A 6,000-nucleotide genomic window follows, 5' to 3' on the forward strand; every position below is an offset into this window, starting at 1 on the left:
CTATCTTGACTTGAGAAGAAGGTGAGCATAAATTTCTTTCTGATTTCCATCATGTATATATTGTCTAGATATTAATGGTCAAAACTTGGAAAAGCTTGCACTCTTCTCAGTGCCCCATTTTGAGCCTTGATGCCAGATGCTAAAAAGAAAACTAGATCATAATAGATGCTTTTACTCCCTGTTTACCTTTTTGTATGCTCCCCTCCCTTGTATCTTTTGTGTGCGCTCTCTGGGATCCTTTGGTACGTTTTGTGTGGTCCTTTTTGTACACTACCCATGGTCCTTTTTGAATGCTTTCAGGGTACCTTTTGTACGCTCTCCGTTGGTCCTTTTTGTGTGTTCCTGGGTACCTTTTTGTACGCTCCCCGTGTACCTTATTGTACGTTGTGCCGTTATTGTGCCGTTCCCCGTATACATTATTGTACGTACCCCATGTACCTTATTGTACGTTCCCCAGTACCTTATTGTATGTTCCCCGTGTATATACCTTATTGTACGTTCCCTGTAGGCTCCCTGTGTACCTTATTGTACGTTCCCCTTGTACCTTATTGTACGTTCCCCGTGAACCTTATTTTATGTTCCCGTCTACCTTATTGTATGTTCCCAGCGTACCTTATTGTACGTTCCCAGTGTACCTTATTGTACGTTCCCAGTATACCTTATTGTATGTTCCCCGTGAACCTTATTGTATGTTCCCCGTGAACCTTATTGTACGTTACCAGTGTACCTTATTGTACATTCCTCGTGTACCTTATTGTACGTTCCCCTTGTACCTTATTGTACGTTCCCCTTGTACCTTATTGTACGTTCCCCTTGTACCTTATTGTACGTTCCCTGTGAACCTTATTGTATGTTCCCCGTGAACCTTATTGTATGTTCCCATAAACTTCTTTAATGGCTCAGTTTATATGCATGGCAAACATAGCTCAAACCATCAAGCAGAGTCTCACCCTGTTAAAGTCTTTTTTTGGGGGAGATTTCAGCGAATGACCACACATTTTGCATTGATTACTGTAAAGAGAATATTTCCCATTATGAAATTTTGAATTTTTCTTTCCTTTCACATTCAGGTGCCAGGATTACAAATTCAACAAAGTTTGACGACCTCTAAAGCTGACAATACAATGTAACTTGCTGGCAATGATGTAATGATAATGTTGCACATAATGAGAATATGAACAAAGATAAACATTCTTGCAATAATTGAACCAAGGAACTCTATTGTTCCAAGATGTGATTTAATGATCAATGATACAAATGTCATGGAGTTTAGTTTATCAAGACACAAATTTCACAAAAAAGTTTGCTGGAAAGTGTTGCAAATATTTAGCAATACTGTAACTAAATATGGGAAAATTTCAAGGTTGACAATTTGGTATATTATCACATGAATACTAATGTAACAGATGTTATGCACTGGAAATCTAAATCTGTAAAGAAGGAGATCCATTTTTAAGTAACTTTTTATTTGTGGATGATATAATATGGTGGTTTAAAATATTGATGACAAGGAAGTTTTTCATATGAAACTAATGTGTACAACATATTTCGATATCTCCCAAATTCATATTGCCATATTTCCTTATTGCCGACCCAAAAAAATATCAGCGTTTTGATTGGTCGAGAGCATCGAGATATTTGCGATATTTCATATTTCTTTAGTCTGGAAATATGACCGCGTTGACTTTGGGGGACTGGGTAAGCGGCGGGAGAAAAATCAAAACAAAACAGGACTTGGCTGGGAATCAAAGGGAAAAACGCAACAAAAATATGTTCAGATTTATAACTTTTACTTTGGAGTACTTCCATAAAAGACACTAAAATCAAATCTGATGAACAAAGAATTAATTATAAAACTACTTGACACGACCCAAATATTTTCAACTTTTGGCAAATTTGTCCGTGTGATAACCAAACAGTTTTTTATCAATGCACACAAAAAAACTTGAGATTCTTCAATATTTGTCAATAAAATTTCTCATAACATAACAAGGAAAGTGTAATGTCTTGTATTAAACCAAATGACGAGTGATTTTTATAAAAGTTCTCTCCTAATTCTCGTTCTCCACAACAACGTACGTCATTGACTTTTCAACTATAAACAATCATTACAGTACATCTTTCTTCTAAAATTCGAAACATTTAGAGCTTGACGATAATCAAGAAAGCATCCAAATTGTTTTGCTGTTGAAAAAATGTTGTTCTTTAACCATTATTACAAGCATACATTTCCATCGTGGGACTTCCTTTCCTCTGCTATTCTTTCCCATGGCCATGTCATCGAAACAAAAACATAAAAAAGACTGAATGTTATCAATCTGATTAATCCAATGATGGAGGGTTTTTCTATCGAAACAATACTGTACGTCATCTGCATTTTGAATTATCAATCTAGAAACTTTCAAATACATTTCTGAAAATCTGCAACTCTTCAAAACAAAACTTCTGGATCGAAAATGATCAAAAAATGTTTCTCTATTTTGTTTTTGTGTGAATATTTTCAGCGGGAAGTTATCGAATGTTTTTGTTCGAATCTAACGTTCGAATTAGATTTTCGAATAAAAACATTCGAATCTACACAGAAGCAGAAGAAGGCGGAAGTAATTTTTAAAACAAAAAGAGGACAATTTGTTTGAGTCGACAATAAATTAGTTATCACATGACTTCTCGTGCAATACTCAATATTTTACTCGTTCCGAGATTTTACCGATATTTTTCCTCGCCTAAAGGCTCGGAAAAATATTACGGAAAAATCTCGGAACTCGTAAAATATTTCTCGTATTGCACTCGAAGTCATGCGATAACTAGTACATATTAGTCCCTTAGTAGACAGTCTCAAGATATTTTGGCACTTTCTTACTCAGATGAGTCTTAGAATAATATCAACTTGTAAATCTAAGATTTTATTTCCTTAATGAAAGTAAAAACCAATATTAGTTGAATAAAATACATTTATTTTTGTGTTAAAATGGTTATCATTTGCATGCAATCTTTTAACAAGCTTTTAGACTATCATCTGTGAACATGTCTATGAAATAAGGAAAATTTTTAGCAGGAATATGGTTAAATTTTGTTTTGCATCAGATATTGCTTAATATAAAGGCTTTAATAAATCTAAGTTACTAAGTTGGGGCTTTAGGATAATCTGTGGGGTTCGACTGCGACTACTTACCTTAACGGTCTTTTTTACGCCAGCCCTAATTTAACGCCGGCCCCTTTTACCCCACAGCCTAATTTTGGGCTTACGCCAATTAGGGCCGATTATAACGCCAAAATTGGTAAGAATGGCTACTTATATGCTTCAAATTACTCGGGTAAGTTATGGCATGTCTTAGAATTACCATAATTTTTAGATTGCATTAGTCCGAAAACGACCAAACAAATGAATGAACATGAATGGTAATGGTACTATGATGTAGTTTCTAACCTGATTGTGTGGCGGGACTTATAATGGAGCCGATAGGAGTTTCGTGTTGATAACGAATGTTTCAACTAAAAATTGAAAGCAAAATTTAGTTATAAAATTTGAAAAAATTAGGAAAAAATGACAAAACTGAAGGCTAGAAAATCTCAAGAAAAGTCTAGAAATATATCAAAATGCCTGGAAAAGGCTTCTAGAAAAGCTAGAAAGTCAGAAATCCAAAACGGCTAGAAATGTCTAGGAAAAATTGCTAGGAAAAACCTTAGAAATTGAATGACAAAATGTCTGGGGCAAAATGTGCCAAAAATATATATCAGAAATAAGATAAAAAAATACTATCTTACCAGCATGCGAAACTATAATGCGATGTAAAAATGCTCCATAAATCCACATTTAAATGTAAGTAATGTGAATGCTAGTCAACAAACCAAGCCACAAAGTAAAAATTCCATTTATCTTTGATTCCATGAGAAACTCAAACTTTAAATTCTCAAAATTCAAAAGTTGAAAAAAGATGTCAACACAACATCTCAATATTTCTCCTCAAAAGCTCTCATAAGAATGAATCTCGTTTTAAAAAATCAAAATTTGAAACGCCTAAAAAATTGCGTCATAAAAGTAACGCGTGAAAGTAATTAACTCAAGACCAATTATATACGGCATTGATTGCGTTTATAAGCACAATCACATCACAGATTGTTTTTTCGCCGATTTTTTGCGAAAAACCGCAAAAACTGATTATGACGTCATAATCAATGACGTCATAAAAACTAAAAATTGAATTTCTCAAAGGTCATTTATCTAATCGTGATTACGTCAGCAAAAAATAGGATTTTTCTTTTTTTCCTAATTTCTGCTGACGTCATGAAAATTTCGAAAAATTTCTTTTTTCAAATGATCGACTTTAGCGAGATACATCTTTGGTGAAAGTTTGAAGACAATTGGATAAAACATTATTGAGAAATTCAATTTTTAGTTTGTATGACGTCATCGATTATGACGTCATAATCAGTTTTTACGGTTTTTTGCGAAAATTAGCGAAAAAACAATCAGGTTACACATCAGGCTAGAAACTTCATCATAGTACCCTTCATGTTCAGTCATTTGTTTGGTCATTTTTTGTCGACTAATGCGATCTAAAAATTATGGTAATTTTCAGTTTTTCAGACATGCCATAACTTACCCGAGTAGTTAAATAATGACAAAAATTTACATTAAAATGTCATTTTTTCAGTAGTAAACTGTTGAAAATTCCATCGAAAATCACTGATTTTTAAATATATCAAATACTTCACTGAAGTATTAAATATTGAGTCATACCTAAAATCCTTTAAATTGAGAAATAATGATAAAAAATTAACACCGTTTTTAGGTTAAAATTGCAAAATCTTGATCTTTTTTACGCCTGCCTTTTTAACGCCGGCCCTTATTAAGCCACGAGCCCTAAACTAACGCTAATAACGGCCGGTGTAAAAAAGGCCGATAAGGTACTCTTAAGGGATTTGATTAAAAAGCAAAAGCAAATTTTTAAAGGCAATTCATTGTTAAAAGTGTTAAGGAACCTAAAACATAACTTTTATGTTTAAATACCAAAATCAATTTTTGGACTATGGTCAGAGCCCTTAAATCCATGTACGGACAAATAAAAAGACGCAGTCTTTAAAGGCATTACTACCTTATCAGGGGAAAAAATGTGGGGGGAAAGTGACGAGAATTTTGAGAAAGGGACGAAATTTTCCCCTGACGAATTTTTCCCCGATATTTTATCACCCGACCAAAACTTTTACCCGATTTTTTAATCCCCGACCAAGATTTTCCCGCGATTTTTATATTTCAACAGAAAATATAATTTCTATCGTAGTTTTCCATTGTAAACGTTTCCAGGGATGTTTCTTAACAGAACAAATAAAATGACTTTATTTTCAATTCAAACGAGTTCTTTTGTTTAATAAACACAACAAGCTAAGTTAAAAACTACGATGGTTTGATAAAAAAAAAATAGTAACACAATCTCGTCGGTCGTCGGTCAAGTCTTTGAAAAATCAAAAATATTAACAAAGTTTTTATGAAGATGTCCCTCATTTCTGGGCATTTTAGGCAGCAAGAAAAAGTAGATGTTTGTAGCAGTAATTCAATGTTGTAACAAAACTATTGGTCAAATTGGTATAATTTGGTCGGGAAAAAGTGACGAATTTGAAATTTCGGTCTGGGGAAAGTGACAAAAATGCCTCTAGGTGATGAAGTTTTTCCCCGACGAGAAAAAAAACCCGACTAGATAAAAGTCCGACATTTTTTCCCCAATAAGGTATTCCGCATTTTTGGCATTTTCGCGAGAATCAGTCCTCGCAAAAAAAATTAAAATGTGCATTTTGGTAAACAAACATAGTAAAAAAAAAGAATACTTTTGAAAATAGGTCCACGCCTTAATGCATTCAAGATTGAAACGTATCATTTTATATGATATGGACAGGAGCACGCCTCTCATACTGGCAAAGCAAAACTAAAGGAGGCCCCCCCAGCGGTTTGCGTGATGGCGTGATCGGGACTTTTTTCTTGCGTGATGGTGTGATTAGAGATTT

This window comes from Clytia hemisphaerica, unplaced genomic scaffold (genome assembly GCF_902728285.1).
Source record: "Clytia hemisphaerica strain Z4C2 unplaced genomic scaffold, Clytia hemisphaerica genome assembly, whole genome shotgun sequence".
Classification (NCBI taxonomy): Eukaryota; Metazoa; Cnidaria; class Hydrozoa; order Leptothecata; family Clytiidae; genus Clytia; species Clytia hemisphaerica.